Source organism: Ovis aries, unplaced genomic scaffold (assembly GCF_016772045.2).
Source record: "Ovis aries strain OAR_USU_Benz2616 breed Rambouillet unplaced genomic scaffold, ARS-UI_Ramb_v3.0 scaffold_90, whole genome shotgun sequence".
Taxonomy (NCBI): Eukaryota; Metazoa; Chordata; class Mammalia; order Artiodactyla; family Bovidae; genus Ovis; species Ovis aries.
In genome coordinates this window covers 220,233-238,894 of record NW_024599829.1, presented here as the reverse complement: position 1 = coordinate 238,894, position 18,662 = coordinate 220,233, and the positions used below count along the sequence as shown (strand labels likewise).

Genomic DNA, 18,662 nt, shown 5'->3' with positions numbered 1-18,662 from the left:
TCTCAACCCAGTTCTCCTGCATTGTAGGTGGATTTTTTTACCAATTGAGCTATGGGAAGTCCTGGATATTGTAAGCCTAACAGGAAAAAAAAAAAGCCACTCTATTGCTATCCAAGTAGTGGTCTTTTAAAATAAGTACTATAGATGAAATTAAAGCCACAGAGTTTTGATGGATTTGTCTAAAATCGCATACAATGACACAGACAAAATTGTGATAAAATTAGTGTTTTCCTTGTTTGTCCACTTGCTTTTTAATTCATATGTTTCTCAGCTAAATATTATTTAATGACCTAAAAAAAGAAAAACTAACAAAGAAACACTGAATTAGATATTATTGATATTAGAATTAAAATTATTTTTCTATATGCCAAAAATATCCTGACCAAGGCCTAATTACTGTATTTTGAAAGATGGTTCTGCTTAAAATGCATATTCCATGAAAGTGACTCTGAAGAAATTAAACAAATTAGTGGATTGGAACAAAATTTCAGAATATGGGCAATTTTAGCTCCAAAAAATGGTTTTCCCAATTCTGAAGCATCATATTTTTTAAATGTTTATTTCTTTTTAAAAATTCTGAATATTATTTCTTGATAGATACTGTTTTTTTTTTTCTTTTTGAAAGCTGTTTTTAACCCAGTATGTGAAATTGATCAAATATTTGATTTAATGTACTTCTTGTAGTGTGATTTTATATATATATATGAAATCAGGTACATTTCCATAGAGAGATCTTAAGAGTGACAACCACCCTCTGTCACATTTGGTTTATAACTCTTCTGATGAATCAAGTACATCTAAACTAACAATAATCTGAAGAGTGAAGAGTCTTAAGGTGCACTTGTGTATTATAGAGAGACTTGCACACTCTAAGTGAGGATAGAAGTAAAATGAATCTCTCTTTTTGCATCATAAGCTGCAGGCCCTTTGTTGCCTTTTGTCATATATCTATGGCTGCCTTTCTATTCTTGAGCTGTGACGCTGTTGCTGGGACTTGCAAACTGAATACCCAGATGCCCTTGATAGCTGGTTTCTGTTTAGATTTTGCTAAAGGGATAAACCAAGGGAAATGATGTGGGAAAGAAAAGAATATTGAAGAGAAATGGAGAGGAGAGAAGAAAGGGATTTTTTTGCTTCATGTTCTCCAGTTCTGGCTCCGGTTTCTCATCTTACTCTCTTCAGAGGTCAGAGTCGTATCCTGGCATCCCCCTGGAACGAGACACCACTAGGGCCCATCTCCAGTGTCTGAGAACTGTTGAGTCATAAGCCAGACTTAGACCGCAGACACCCTTACAGCCATGGCCCTTCCTCAAGGGCTTACTACTGATTAGCAGAGTACTTCCTCCAAGTTGAGATTCCTGTAAAATGTCTTTTCTCTACTTCTCCCAACCTCAAGAATGATGGATGCTTCCTGATGTTATAATCATTAAATTACCATAGTTTCCTTTTTCTTTTGCTTTTCTGAAATATTTGAAATATTATAAGAAATATTCACAGAAACATGAAGTGACAGATGCTCTTGGAAAAAGGCTTATATACACCTGCTCAAGGGAAAGTGGCCACAAACCTTTAATCTACAGAAAAACTCTCTGTGAATTTCAATGAAATGAAGTATTCTTGTATACACACAGACATACACACACACACCCATGCACACAAGGAAAACTACCGATGTACCAGGATTATTCTAAAATATTTCCATGTGACCTAAATTTAATTTTGTTAAGATTTATTTGACATAATTATTATCAATGTCTCCATTATTCAGATATAATGATATATGAAACTCCCCAAATGCTGGACATGGCAATGACAGCAAAAACAATAAAGGAAGCTAGAAATAAAATGCAGTATATATATATATATATATATATATATATATATAACATTTGTGCATAAACTCAAATGTGTGTTGTTCATTGTAAAATAACAGCCATTTGATTTTGAAATAAATCATAGTTTCCATAATGGATAGTGAAATAAAATGTAAAATCTTTAGTAAGCCTATGAAAGTTATACAGCAAACTAAATGTGCGTTTTAACAGTCCATTTAGTTCAGTTCAGTTCAGTTCAGTTCAGTAGCTCAGTCATGTCCGACTCTTAGAGACCCCATGAATCACAGCAAGCCAGGCCTCCCTGTCCATCACCAACTCCCAAGGTTCACTCAAACTCACGTCCATCGAGTCAGTGATGCCATCCAGCCATCTCATCCTCTGTCATCCCCTACTGCTCCTGCCCCCAATCACTCCCAGAATCAGGGTCTTTTCCGACAAGTCAGCTCTTCACATGAGGTGGCCAAAGTACTGGACTTTCAGCTTTAGCATCAGTCCTTCCAAAGAACACCCAGGACTGATCTCTAGAATGGACTGGTTGGATCTCCTTGCAGTCCAAGGGAATCTCAGGAGTTTTCTCCAACACCACAGTTCAAAAGTATCAATTCTTTGGCGCTAAGCCTTCTTCACAGTCCAACTCTCACATCCATACATGACCACTGGAAAAACCATAGCCTTGACTAGACGGACCTTTGTTGGCAATGTCTCTGCTTTTGAATATACTATCTAGGTAGGTCATAACTTTCCTTCCAAGGAGTAAGCATCTTTTAATTTCATGGCTGCAGTCACCATCTGCAGTGATTTTGGAGCCCTGAAAAATAAAGTCTGACACTGTTTCCACTGTTTTCCCATCTATTTCCCATGAAGTGATGGGACCAGATGCCATGATCTTCGTTTTCTGAATGTTGAGCTTTAAGCCAACTTTTCACTCTCCTCTTTCACTTTCATCACGCGGCTTTTTAGTTCCTCTTCACTTTCTGCCATAGGGTGGTGTCATCTGCATATCTGAGGTTATTTCTCCCGGCAATCTTGATTCCAATTACTAAGAACCATTTAAAACATTTTAAACTGAATAAATGTAAAGAAGTAGACTACTCTTATAAATTGACAGGATATGAGGTACAAAATAATAAGCCAGGAAGACTCACTCAAAACTACCTAATTCAGTTCTGCCCTTTCAACACTGCAATCATTATCACCTTTTCACCAGCCTCCAGTTTCTAACCCTGAGTTCTGCTAGGAAAATATTCTCTAGGATAATATTTTGAAGTTCACCACTTTTCTGAGAGCTTCTTTCACATCCATCCTTGTTCCTCAGACTGTAGATCAGTGGATTCAGCATGGGGATCACTACAGTGTAGAACACCGTGGTCACTTTGTCAGTACCCATGCTGTTGCCAGAATGGGTCTGGCAATAAATGAAAAGGGCCGTTCCCTGTAAGACAGTGATGGCTGTAAGGTGGGAGGCACAGGTGAAAAAGGCTTTGCACTTTCCCTCTGCAGAGCGCACCACCTCAGGATGGTGATGAGAATAAACAAGTAGGGTGTGAGGATGACCATGATGGTGATGATCTCATAGAAAGTGGCCCCAGTGCATAGCATCAACTGATTCACAGACGCATCAGAGCAAGCAGGAGACAAGAGAGGGGGGAGATCACAAAAGAAGTGGGTGGTCATATTCAATCTGTAGGATGGGACCTGAAGAGCTAAACACAGTGAATCAGAGAACACATAGCACCACTGAGGTAGCAACAAGACACCAACTCCACACAGAGATCCTGGGACATGGTGACCATAGAGCAGCGGGTCACAGATGGCCACAGAGTGGTCATAGGCCATCACTGCCAGCAGAATGACCTCAGTTACCACCAATGTGCAAAACAGGTAGAATTGCACAGTGCATTCCAGGAAGGAAATGCCTTTGTCTTCATTTAAGATGTTAGCTAGCATCTTTAGGGTGATGATCATGGAATAACAGAAATCCACAAAGGGCAAGTGGCTGAGGAAAAAGTACATGGGGATGTGGAGTCCAGAGCTAATCTGAATAAGGACAATCACGCCCAGGTTTCCCAAAACTGTGACTCCATAGATGGAAAGAAACAGCAGGAAGGGGAAGACTCTGAGCTCAGGGGCATCTGAGAATCCAAGGAGGATGAAGTGTGACACAGCAGTGCAGTTTTCCTCATCCATGTATTCACTTTACTGTGGTTGCAGAAAAAAAAAAAAGTTAATAGTTATTCTCTGTGAGATCATCTCCAAATATCTCCTAAGAAAGACATGAGAATAAATAAGATAGTCAACTTTTTTCAGCAAAGAAATAAAATATTGACATTTTGAAGCTTAAGAAAAGTTCAGACATCCTAATCCACAAATGCATAGAGCTCACATTTAAATTCACAGATCACATGAAATAATTCACATCCATGAAAATCTATATAATGATCTAAAGTAGCTCTACACAATATACAGCTTGGAACTGAATCATTAGAAAGACATCAAATATTACTTAATTAGCAAAGTTTGAAATTTAAATACCTTTTTACTGCTACACTGTTAAATCAATTTTGGAAATACTAGTATCCTTGGGAATTTTTTAATAGTATGTAGGAAGTTTCTCTTTTTTGATGAAATGATGAGAAGTATGCTTATTTAAGATTATTAACACACAAGCATCATTTGTATTATTACTTTTTAAATGGAAAAGTGAATTTTATAGTCTATTTTAGCAATTGAAGTGACTTAGTAGCAGCAGCAGCAGCAGCAGCGATTTTTAAACTATGCTATAAAATGTTCATCATTGTACAGAGAATTATTACTTAGGTCTAATGAGAATTGGACTGTGAAGAAGGCTGAGCGCCGAAGAATTGATGCTTTTGAACTTTTGTTGGAGAAGACTTCTGAGAGTCCCTTGGACTGCAAGGAGAGCCAACCAGTCCATTCTGAAGGAGATCAGCCCTGGGATTTCTTTGGAAGGAATGATGCTATAGCTGAAACTCCAGTACTTTGGCCACTTCATGCGAAGAATTGATTCATTGGAAAAGACTCTGATGCTGGGAGGGATTGGGGGCAGGAGGAGAAGGGGACGACAGAGGATGAGATGGCTGGATGGCATCATTGACTCGATGGACGTGAGTCTGAGTGAACACAGGGAGGCCTGGTGTGCTGAGATTCATGGGGTCACAAAGAGTCAGACAAGACTGAGCGACTGAACTGAATGGAAACTTTCTGTATGGAGAAAGAAATGGCAACCCACTCCAACATCGGCCTGGAGAATCCCATTGACAGAGGAGCCTGGTGGGCTACACTCTATGGGGTTGCAAAGAGTTGGACACAGCTGAAGCAACTTAACACGCACACAAACTTTATGTAACTGTGACCCTGAAGCCTTCTAAAACCTATTTGATGAATGAACTCACTACTTTAAATCTATTCAATAAATCAAAATTGTGAATATTAAATTAACACAAATTCTTCTTGCTGCATTGCACTATTATTTATTATAGGAGCTTAGAAACAAAATGTCAAACAGGAGGGTCAAAGTTATGCTGCATGCATATTATAGGAAACTATGTAGGTTTCAGAAGAACTTTCAATAACCTGAACAATGACTATGAGAAAGTGTCAAGTTAAAAATAGGAAGTCAGATCACAAAGGTAGAATATGGCATACCTAAACATAAATCTCCGTGCATATTTAATTGTCAAAACATCCAAGAAAATAAACAGTTTTACCAATTACTTTCAAAAAAATGCATGCAGGAATTTGCCTTTTTTTTTTTTTAATATAGGAGAGATACTTTCTAAGACCTGGACACGTAAAAGATGCCAACAAAGGGTATGAACATGCTCATTTATTCACTCTCCTGATCCTAACTAACAATAAAATGACTTATTAGCACTGACTGCTTATTCCAGGAGGAAAGTGAATCTGGACTAAGAGCCAACACAGCCATTTTTTTCCTCCTTCTTCAAATAACTTCAAGAGATAAAGGATATGTGAATTAAGGACTCCTGTTTGAACACAAATTATCACTGTGATGGAAGGCTTTTCTCTCTTCAAAGGGCCAGGAATAAGTGAGCTGTATTTTTTTATTTCAACGTGGTGCATAATTTTGAAAATCTTTTCCTGTTTTTAAGTTCTAAAGATGAAAAGTCAGGCTGCTGATTATTTATAGAGCAGGAGTGATGTTGATCCTTGTTGGACATTTGTCAATGTCTGGAAATATTGTTGACTGTCACAATAGGAAGGGGTGCTACAAACATCCAGAGGGCAGACTATAGATGCTGCTAAGTGTATAAGGTGCAGGACGGCATCTCTTTCCCCACTCCCACCCTTCCACATATCCTCAACATAAGCAAAGACCAAATATATATCTTGACCGATGTTAATAGCATCATACTTGAGAAACCTGCTGTAGAGATGCATGACCTTTTCACAAGGTTAAAGTTCTTGCTCTCCTGTCTGCTTCAGAGGTGGTTCACATGTCTGTGCTCCTCCATCTGCAGTTTTGAGGACCCCTCACCACTACTCTCAGCATCAAAGGGAGTCTCAAGAGAATCTCCCTGATGTCTTTCCCACATTCCTTGGATGGAGTTAATTGGAGAGTGGAGGCAGATGGAAGGGGAGAGGAATCAAGCATTCTTCCCAACTGGCTCACACTCTTTCCCCTGTTACACTAATAGCTGTTTCAAGATATTTCATTCTATAGATTGAAGTGTCCCCATTTCATCTCATATTGTTTCTCAGTACGTAAAGGGAAAACACTTCATCAGTTCAGTTCAGTTCAGTCGCTCAGTTGTTTCTGACTCTTTGCAACCCCATGAATCGCAGCATGCTAGGCCTCCCTGTCCATCACCAACTCCTGGAGTTTACTCAAACTCATGCCCATCGAGTCAGTGATGCCATCCACTTCATAGAGTGCTTCAAACTTGGCATTTCTTAAAAACTCTCCAAATACAGACTTGTAAGAATTATTCCTAATGCCGCTGACCTCTTTACCATTCCTCTTTCTCTTATACATCGCTAGTAATAATTTAGTCCCCTGAAAAAAGAAGCAACCTACTTTCCAGACATCAGGAAATATCATTCATCCCTTTCCTCTCCAAAATAGAATGTAGTCTAGCAACCTTTTGACAGATATTGCTTCCTTTGTTTCTGAGGATGCTATGAGGGAAAATGTCACAGGCTTTATGTTTTTATGTGTGTATCCCCGAAGCCCATATCCCTTAATTTTCCAGAACCAATCATTGGTCTCTGTGGGATCTCAACAAGATGTGAAGAAAAAAAAAATATCATCTTGGGACACAAACAATTAATGACTTTCATAAGATATAAAGTGGGGAGGAAACTCTCCAAGGTTTGTACAGTTAAATTCAGTCACTCAGTCAGGTCCGACTCTTCGTGAGCCTCACTCTTTGCAAAGCCTGCAGCATGCCAGGCCTCCCTGTCCATCACCAACCCCTGGAGCTCGATCAAACTCATGTCCAACAAGCTGGTGAAGACATCCAACCATTTCATCCTCTGTCATACACTTTTACTCCTGCCTTCCATCTTTCCCAGCATCAGGGTCTTTTCCAATGAGTCAGTTCTTTGCATCAGCTGCCCAATGTAATGGGTCTTCAGCCTCAGTCCTTCCAATGAACATTCAGGACTGATTTCCTTTAGGATTGACTGGTTTGATCCCCTTGTAGTCCAAGGGACTCTCTAGAGTCTTCTCCAACACCACAGTTCAAAAGCATCAATTGTTTAGCAGTCAGTCTTTTTTAAGAACCAACTCTCACATCCATACATACCTACTGGAAACCCATAGCTTTGACTAGACAGACCTTTGTCAGCAAAGTAATGTCTCTGTTTTTTAATATGCTCTCTAGTTTGGCAATCGCTTTTTTTCCAAGGAGCAAGCTTTTTTTTTTTTTTTTTTAATTTCATGGCTGCAGTCACCATCAGCAGTGATTTCACACCCAAGAAAATAAAGTCAGCTACTGTTTCCATCGTTTTCCCATCTATATGCATGAAGTGATGGGGCCAGATGCCATGATCTCAGTTTTTTGAATGTTGAATTTTAAGCCAACTTCTTCACTCTCCTCTTTCACCTTCATCAAAAGCCTCTTTAGTTTCTATTCACTTTCTGCCATGAGGGTGGTATCATCTGCATATCTGAAGTTATTGATATTTCTCCCAGCAATCATGATTCCAGCTTGTGCTTCATCCAGCCCAGCATTTTGAATGATGTGCTCTGGGTATAAGTTAACTTCGCAGGGTGACAATATACAGCCTTGATGTACTCCTTTCCCTATTTGGAACCGGTCCATTGCTCCATGTCCGGTTCTATCTGTCTTGACCTGCAAACAGATTTCTCAGGAGGCAGGTAAGATGGTCTGGTATCCCCATCTCTTCAAGAATTTTCCACAGTTTGTTTTGATCTACACAGTCAAAGGCTTCAGTGCAGTCAATAAAGCAGAAGTAGATGCTTTTCTGGAGTTATTAATTTTTCTGTGATCCAATAGATGTTGAAAGTCTGATCTATGGTCTCTCTGTCTTTTCTAAATCCAGCTTCAATATCTGAATGTGTAGAGACCATTTTATGGATCTGCCTGAGGCATATCTCCCAGGTTTGCTCCTTCTCTGTCTGTATAATCTTCTCCTAAACCAATAGGTTTTGAATGATACTATGTGGTTATTTCCCTGGATATACAATCATCTAAGAATTTCATGACTATAAATAGTTGGAAGTAAACTGGTTTCCATATTCTCAACAACCTTCATGTGTTTCCCTAAAATTGATTCACCTGGTTATTTTCTGAGGTTGTGGAGTGTTTCTGCCTCTCCTTTCCACTCAGCAGTTTCACTATCCCTTATGTTTCATTGTCCAAAAGCAAAAGTTCCTGCTATCCATTCATAGATTACCTTGGGAATCACCCCTATTAGAAAAGTAATAGAAAACTTCAAAACCCTGAAACATAACAACAATGTGAAACATTGCATTACATGAAACCTGAAATTTGTTTTAATTAAGACATTTCAAGCCCATGGTATGACTTATTTCCTTTTAGCTCATATATCTTTCTTTTCTCAGAAAATATGAGATTTGCAATAGACATATGTTTTAGCCAATACAGTGATGTTTTGAGATCATATATAGTAGATTGATGATAGTATCTGATTGGCATCTTTTTTTTTGTCATTATTCTTACTACACCTGCAAGGATTGATGCAAAATGCATTCCCTTGAAGGAGAGAGTCTCATGAAAGAATGACTAAAAAGACAGCATCACTGGCAGTGATGTTTTATATCATCTATGCAACCCACTCACAGAAACCTTTGCTTATCTGTCTTAAAGACAAAACAGATTTTTAAAAATGATTTAAATATAAATATTTAATTGAAATTTGTTTTATCATCATTATCCATAAATTGAATAAGTACAAAGATTTAAGGTTTTGATGAGCTGTATTTATATCAATAAGATCAGTGTTTTAGGCAATCATTTCATCAAAAGATTCATTAACATCAACAATGTGTTAAATTTTCTGAAGTCTTTAATTGTACATTTTAACTAAGCTGCCTCCAAACAGAAGGAAAGCAGAAATGCTTAACTGCTCTATGGTAAGACTTGGGAAGATGTTCATGGTAACATCAGAAATTAAGACAATCAGTTGTATTTTAAGGTCGCATAACAAACTACTCCAAAACATATGAGTTAAAGTGAAAATGAAAGTGAAGCTGCTCAGTCGTGTCCGACTTTTTGCGACCGCCATGGACTGTAGCCCACCAGGTTCCTCTGTCCATGGGATTTCCCAGGCAAGAATACTAGAGTGGATTGCCATGTCCTTCTCCAGGGGATTTTCCCGACCCAGGAATCGAACCCAGGTTCCCGGCCTTGCGGTCAGATGCTTTACTGTCTGAGCCACCAGGGAATCCCAATGAGTTAAAAACAGCTGCCTATTGCATAGATCACTATTATATAAGTCAGTGAGGCAGCTCTGCTGATCTGATCCAGAACTGACTGATCTGTGCTGGTCTGATTACGTGTATGCTATCAGCTTGCCAGGCTAGGTGATCTAAGAGGGTTCATAGTTCAGTCTGGAGTTTGGCTCCATGCTGCTTCATGGGATAGGGCCATGAGCTATATTGCTCATTATCCAATATCCTAGCCTGTGCTTGTTCACATGGCAGCTATTCTAAGAGTTTGCGTAAATTCCAAGAGATTATAACATAGCAACAGGGCCTTTCTTATAACTGACACAATATGTCGCTTCAAGAACCTTATATTACCCAGTTATTCTCAAATGTAGACTATATTAAAAAATGGAGGAATCAATTTGATCATTTAATGAGAAGCAAAAGAAGAGATGGGCATGTCTTTATAAGTGGAGAATTGGGTTCCTGCTTGAAATAAACCACATTAGGTAAAATGTCCTTTTGAAAGAATCTCCAAAAATTTAGCCTTTACCAAAATTGAAAGAGAAATTAACTTTGTTTAATGTATTACTTAGAAAACTTTGATGAAATATAGTTTTGAAAAACTGAATGAAAGGGTGGTGTGTCATTACTATTCCAACAGAGTTTCTGACAGAATGTCTAATCCCATTTACTGTTAATAGTCCCAAATAGTCTCAATATTTTCATCTAAAAAAGTAGATATTTAGAAATTTATTTAGGCACATTGAGTAGAGAGGAAGAAGGAAATGCGACCCACTCCATTATTCTTGCCTGGAAAATCCCAAGGACAGAGCATGAGGTCACAAAGAATCGGACACGACTGAGTAACTAACGCACATATTGAGTGGAGGAGAACAGTGTTTAAGTTATTCAAGAAAGCCTGAGCTATTGATGCTAAAGAGATCTTATTTCTAATTTACCTTATTAAATGGACCTGACTATATACTAATATCCAGGTTTTCCAGGTGGATCAATAGTGAAGAATCTGCCTGCCAATGCAGGAGACACAGTTTCAAACCTTGGGTCTGGAAGATCTCCTAGAGAAGGTACCCACTCCAGTACTCTTGCCTTGGTAATCCCAAGGACAGAGGATCCTGGTGGGCTACAGTCCATGGGGTTGCAAAGAATTGGACATAATTTAGCCAGTAAACTACAACAACCACAGCAAACTAATGACTACCTAGTTTGCATTTTATTTTGAATATGGTTATACAGGCAAATAGTTTTCAACTCCTTGGTCAAATGGAAGCACTTTTTTTTTAAGATGCAAGTTTGTTTGAGAAGGATACAGACATTAAGTTTAGTAAAAGAAAAAAAAAGAATTGATAATACTTTTGATGTCTTCATAGGTAGAATAATAGAATGAAATATCAATTGGGCAGGCACTTGTTATGCTTCTTTTTTGCATGAAAGATGTTCTGAGAGCTCGTCCTGTATTTTTAATCCTCTGGTGGAGTCTATCATAGTTGCTCATGCTGTCACACTGGAGCTCTTTTGAAAATACATTCAGAATATAATCCGTGTCTTATCAACTTTGTGCCAAGTAACCCATATCCACAATACAACACAAATGCTCCAACATGGAGACAAATGTACATGTAACTTATGCACTAGTCACTCAGTTAAAAAAATTATCATTAATACATTATTATATTCTGATTTCCTTGTTTGCTATACTTTAGTCTCCTGGATAAAATGCCTACATTGAAATATGTTTCCTAAAAGTCTGTCTCTTAAGTTATCCAAGCCACGTCAACATAATACCTGTTTTATGAAGGACTTGAACTTTTGTTTTTCCTCTCAAACCCATTGTGGTAGTATTTTCCAACTTGCACAGTTATCACTTTCTTAACTACCTTACTCTCAACACTGGATTTTAAGCCTTTGAAGGATGAACACCATGTCTTATTTTAACTGCTATTTGTATTTTTGTAAGAGAAATGCACTTGCTAATTGATAGCCTAGTTATTCTAGGTGTGAAAGAGATGAAATTCAATTTATTAAGATTACACAAGGTATGCCACATATCTATATTGTATTTTAATATATTTAATACATTTATCTTGTCTGAATTTTTTAGATGAAAACTTAGAAAATGGTGAGATTGATAGTTTTTTCCTGGTAAATAAGAGAGAACTAAGTTAATTTCTTTGAGCCAAAATGCATGTTCTTTCTATTTTAAAGAATTCTCTCTTTTAAATTATTATTATTATTATTATGGTATTGGGATATAGCCTATTAGCAAACAATGGTCTGATAGTTTCAGGTGAATGGAGAAGGGACTCGGGCATATAGATACATATATCCATTCTCTCACAAACTACCATCCCATCCAGGGTGCCACATAACACTGAGCAGAGTTCTGTGTGCTATACAGCAGATCCTTGTTGGCTATCCATTTAAATATAACAGAGTGTACACGTTCATCCCAAACTCCCAAACTAACCCTTTCCCCCAAACTTCTTGCCTCTCCTGGCAACCATAAATTTTGCAGCATTAACTCTTCATTAATTTAAACTTATCTTTAAAAACCAACCCTTGTAGCTACACTTTGTTTACATATCAAGAACAAAATTATTATTATAATGCTCAATAAGAAAAAGTTTAGAGCCCACTATCTTGGAGACTGTTTCATTGATATCCTTATTTCTCAGCCTATAGATCAGGGGATTCAACATGGGGATGGCACCGTGTAAAACATAGACGCTACTTTGACTGTGTGCCTGGAGGTTGTGGAGTTGGGCACACAGCAGAGGAAGAGGATGGTACTGGGGAAGATGCTGATGGCGGTCAGGCGGGAGGCACAGGTGGAGAAGGCTTTGCGGCGATCACAGGCTGAAGGCATCTTGAAGATGGTGACAACAATAAAAAGCATGAGACAGGAGAATGATGAAGAGTGCGCTGACCTCATTAAAAGTGGCAAAAATAAAAAGCAGCAACCGGTTGAGATAAGTATCAGAGCAAGAGAGGGAAAGCAAGGAGGAGAACTCCCAGAAAAAGTGATTGATTGTGTTGTAACCTCAAAATGATAATTTGCTAACAGAACATGTGAATGTCAAGAAGCAGGTTGTTCCCCTGGCAAAAGATCCAACCACTAACGTGGCGCAAAGTCTCAGGGACATGGCCACCCTGTATAGCAGAGGGTTGCAGATGGCAACGAAGCAGTCATAGGCCATCACAGCTAATAAAAAGGACTGTCATCACAAAGGTACAAAAGAAAAAGAATTGTATTATACAGACTACGAATGAAATGATTCTGTCTTCTACCATGAAGTTCGCCATGGTCTTGGGAACAATTATGGAGGAATAACAGAAATCCACAAAGGAGAGGTGGCTGAGGAAAAAGTATATGGGGGTCTGCAGTTTGGGATTAATTTTGATGGTTACTATCATCCCAAGATTCCCTACCACAGTGACACTGTAGATGGTGAAGAATATCAAGAAGAGGGGGACTTGCAACTCTGGGTAATCAGAGAAGCCTAGGACAGTGAACTTGGCCCCGCTTTTATTTTTCTTTGATAGAAACATGGTTTCTGTTTGTCAGAATCTGAATCAGCCCTGGAAACAAAAATATTAGAGAGAATGAGGATGTAAGACCCTCAGTTAATGCCTCCTTTCCAAAGCTGGAAGAAGAAGCAAAGTGTTTCTATTAGAACCTCTCTGTGTTTCTTATGGACTATTGCTAAATGTCTAAAGTGTTCAAAAGAAAGCTGTGATACATATACACAATACAGTATTACTCAGCCATTAAGAAGAATACTTTTTTAAAAAAAAATTTACTCTTACTTTATTTTACTTTACAATACTGTATTGCTTTTGCAATACATTGACAAGAATCCACCACAGGTATACATGCGTTCCCAAACATGAAACCCCCTCCCACCTGCCTCCCCATAACATCTCTCTGAGTCATCCCCGTGCACCAGCCCCAAGCATCCTGTACCCTGCATCGGACATAGACTGGCGATTTGTTTCTTACATGATAGTATACATGTTTCAATGCCATTCTTCCAAATCATCACACCCTCTCCCTCTCCCTCTGAGTCCAAAAGTCCACTCTACACATCTGTGTCTCTTTTGCTGTCTCACATACAGGGTCATCATTGCCATCTTTCTAAATTCCGTATATATGTGTTAGTATACTGTATTGGTGTTTTTCTTTCTGGCTTACTTCACTCTGTTTAATCGGCTCCAGTTTCATCCACCCCATTATAACGGATTCAAATGTATTCTTTATGGCTGAGTAATACTCCATTGTGTATTAGTAGTCAAAGCTATGTTTTTTCCAAAGCTATGGTTTTTCACATCCATGTATGGATGTGAGAGTTGGACCATAAAGAAATAAGAGCACCTAAGAATCAGTGCTTTTGAACTGTGGTGTTGGAGAAGACTGTTGAGAGCCCCTCGGACTGCAAGGAAATTCAACCCATCCATCCTAAAGGAAATCAATTCTGAATATTCACTAAAGGACTGGTGTTGAAGCTGAAACTCCAATACTTTGGCCACCTAAAGCAAAGTACTGACTCACTGGAAAAGACCTTGATGCTGGGAAAGATTGAGGGCAGGAGGAGAAAGGGACAACAGAAGATGAGATGGTTGGATGGCATCACTGATGTGATGGACATGAGTTTGAGTAGTCTCCAGGAGTTGGTGATGAACAGGGAGGCCTGGTGTGCTGCAGTCCATCAGATCGCAAAGAGTCAAAGACTACTTAACAGCTTAACTGAACAGAATAGCAATTAACTTATAGTGGGTTTTATTTTTTTGACATGAATACTGTCCTTTTGTATCTCCCTATCACACTGTCTTTCATTTCTACATAATATTCCCTGAATTGCATAAGAAGACTCTCATACCATTTTTGTTTTAAGTGGCAAATGTATCTTGATGGCAGAAACTAACAAGTAAAGGACAATAAAAGAAAATTACAGAACAATCTTACAAATTATCATAGAATTTTAAATTATACATAAAATTGTGAAACATTAAACTAATCAACTAATAAAAAGGTAAATATGTAATGCTTATAGTAATTTTCTCAGGAAGAAAACACATATATTGATTGGAAATTTACAAAATATGTATATGTGTTACCATATCAAAATATTAAAGGAGTTAAAAAGAGAAAATTTGCTCGATATATTCAACATTCACTGACTAAAGCCACAGTCATCAAGACAGTATGGTACTGGCACAAAGACAGACATATAGATCAATGGAACAAAATAGAAAGCCCAGAGATAAATCCACACACATATGGACACCTTATCTTTGACAAAGGAGGCAAGAATATACAATGGAGTAAAGACAATCTCTTTAACAAGTGGTGCTGGGAAAACTGGTCAACCACTTGTAAAAGAATGAAACTAGATCACTTTCTAACACCGCACACAAAAATAAACTCAAAATGGATTAAAGATCTAAATGTAAGATCAGAAACTATAAAACTCCTAGAGGAGAACATAGGCAAAACACTCTCAGACATAAATCACAGCAGGATCCTCTATGATCCACCTCCCAGAATTCTGGAAATAAAAGCAAAAATAAACAAATGGGATCTAATTAAAATTAAAAGCTTCTGCACAACAAAGGAAAATATAAGCAAGGTGAAAAGACAGCCTTCTGAATGGGAGAAAATAATAGCAAATGAAGCAACTGACAAACAACTAATCTCAAAAATATACAAGCAACTTATGCAGCTCAACTCCAGAAAAATAAACGACCCAATCAAAAAATGGGCCAAAGAACTAAATAGACATTTCTCCAAAGAAGACATACGGATGGCTAACAAACACATGAAAAGATGCTCAACATCACTCATTATTAGAGAAATGCAAATCAAAACCACAATGAGGTACCACTTCACACCAGTCAGAATGGCTGCGATCCAAAAATCTGCAAGCAATAAATGCTGGAGAGGGTGTGGAGAAAAGGGAACCCTCCTACACTGTTGGTGGGAATGCAAACTAGTACAGCCACTATGGAGAATAGTGTGGAGATTCCTTAAAAAATTGCAAATAGAACTACCTTATGACCCAGCAATCCCACTTCTGGGCATACACACCGAGGAAACCAGAATTGAAAGAGACACATGTACCCCAATGTTCATCGCAGCACTGTTTATAATAGCCAGGACATGGAAACCACCTAGATGCCCATCAGCAGATGAATGGATAAGAAAGCTGTGGTACATATACACAATGGAGTATTACTCAGCCGTTAAAAAGAATTCATTTGAATCAGTTCTGATGAGATGGATGAAACTGGAGCCGATTATACAGAGTGAAGTAAGCCAGAAAGAAAAACACCAATACAGTATACTAACACATATATATGGAATTTAGGAAGATGGCAATGACGACCCTGTATGCAAGACAGGGAAAGAGACACAGATGTGTATAACGGACTTTTGGACTCAGAGGGAGAGGGAGAGGGTGGGATGATTTGGGAGAATGACATTCTAACATGTATACTATCATGTAAGAATTGAATCGCCAGTCTATGTCTGACGCAGGATGCAGCATGTTTGGGGCTGGTGCATGGGGATGACCCAGAAAGATGTTATGGGGAGGGAGGTGGGAGGGGGGTTCATGTTTGGGAATGCATGTAAGAATTAAAGATTTTAAAATTAAAAAAAAAAAGTAAAAATTGAAAAAAAAATAAATAAAAGTGACTTACTTACATGAAAAAAAAATAAAAAAAAATAAAAACCAAAATATAACAAATAGACATATACAAAATAAAAAATACATGAGATATATTTGCTCAACATTTTAAGGATGAAATGTTAACTATTGATACTTTCCTTGTTAGATGAGGAAGTCAAGGATACCCACTTTTACTGTTTATTCAAAAATTATACTAAAGTTTTCAGCTAGTTAACCAAACATAAGAAAAAAATAAAAGGAATGTCATTGGAAACAACATATCCAGAAAAGGTTTATTTAGAGATTGTATGATATGCATGTTGAAAATCCAAAAATAATCTACAAATAAGTAATAAAATTATTGGGAGATATTTTTAGAGTTGCCAAAATTCATTGAATCCTAATTGAAAAACAATACACATTTTACAAATGATATTTAAACCAGTATGAAAAATAATCACACATCCAGATTAATTAAAATATATACATTGTAAAACATGAAGTAGATCTAAATAAACATAATAATGTACCTTGCTTATGATTTGGAAGACTTCAGGATGCAAACTTATTATTTTCTGCAAATAGATCTACAATCCTACTGTATTTCTACACTAAATCTATACAAGGTTAATTCTAAAGTTTGTTTTAAAATGTAAAGATAAATAATATCTTAAACATCCTGCAAGATAAATAGTAACTTTCTAGGAGCTGCTCAACCTGATGTCAAAGCCTATTAGTTAAGGGTAGATCTGATTATAAAACAGCTAGAAGCATACAGAAAGTCTAGGAATAGAACTAAACATATACTGATATTTACTCTATGAATATTTTGGCACTACAGAGCAGTGTTAAAATGAGTGAATTTTCAATAAGTATTTCTGGGATAAATATATACCAATAAGTCAAAATATAAAATGACCTTATAGTCATACCCCATCAAAATTTACTTTCAGGTTGAAATAAATTTTAAAATCTATGCAAAAAGAGAAAATAAAAACCCCAAATGGGCCCAATCAAAAAAATGGGCCAAAGAACTAAATAGACATTTCTCCAAAGAAGACATACGGATGGCTAACAAACACATGAAAAGATGCTCAGTAATACTCATTATTAGAGAAATGTAACTCAAAACCACAATGAGGTACCACTTCACACCAGTCAGAATGTCTGTGATCCAAAAATCTGCAAGCAATAAATGCTGGAGAGGGTGTGGAGAAAAGGGAACCCTCCTACATTGTTGGTGGGAATGCAAACTAGTACAGTCACTATGGAGAACAGTGTGGAGATTCCTTAAAAAATTGCAAATAAAACTGCCATATGACCCAGCAATCCCACTGCTGGGCATACACACCGAGGAAACCAGAATCGAAAGAGACACATGTACCCCAATGTTCATCGCAGCACTGTTTATAATAGCCAGGACATGGAAACAACCTAGATGCCCATCAGCAGATGAATGGATAAGAAAGCTGTGGTACATACACACAATGGAGTATTACTCAGCCATTAAAAGGAATACATTTGAATCAGTTCTGATGAGATGGGTGAAAATGGAGCCGATTATGCAGAGTGAAGTAAGCCAGAAAGAAAAACACCAATACAGTATGCTAACACATATATATGGAATTTAGAAAGATGGCAATGATGACCCTGTATGCAAGACAGCAAAAAAGACAGAGATGTGTAGAGCAGACTTTTGGACTCAGAGGGAGAGGGAGAGGGTGGGATGATTTGGGAGAATGACATTGAAACATGTATACTATCATGTAAGAAGTGAATCACCAGTCTATGTCCGATGCAGGATACAGCATGCTTGGGGCTGGTGCACGGAGATGACCCAGAGGGATGTGGGGAGGGAGGTGGGAGGGGGTTCATGTTTTGGATCGCATGTACACCCGTGGTGGATTCATGTAAATGTATGGAAAAACCAAAACAGTATTGTAAAGTAAAATAAAGTAAAAATAAAATTAAAAAAAGAAAGAAAATAGAAGAAGTAGAATATAAAATATAATACTATATTGAATTTGTGATAATTCAACACATAAAATATGAGAATATCTTTATTATCATGGAGGTAAAAAGTGGATCTTAAATAAGACATTAGAAGCACTTCACTGTGTAAAGAAACAGTTTGATAAACATTGATTCATTAAACATAAGGAAATGTGTTCACCTAAATACATCACCAGATCAGCCAAAATCTAGGAGAAAATATTCATGATGCACACATCAAAGGACTTT

At 37.6% G+C, this 18,662-nt stretch overlaps 2 pseudogenes; both read right to left on the bottom strand.

Annotated features, from left to right (window-relative positions):
• Window positions 1-3,083: 3,083 nt before the first annotated feature.
• On the bottom strand, window positions 3,084-4,022 carry LOC101111071 (olfactory receptor 5L1-like; annotated as a pseudogene).
• Window positions 4,023-12,329: 8,307 nt separating this feature from the next.
• LOC101111340 (olfactory receptor 5D18-like) lies at window positions 12,330-13,302 on the bottom strand (annotated as a pseudogene).
• Between the last annotated feature and the right edge of the window lie 5,360 nt (window positions 13,303-18,662).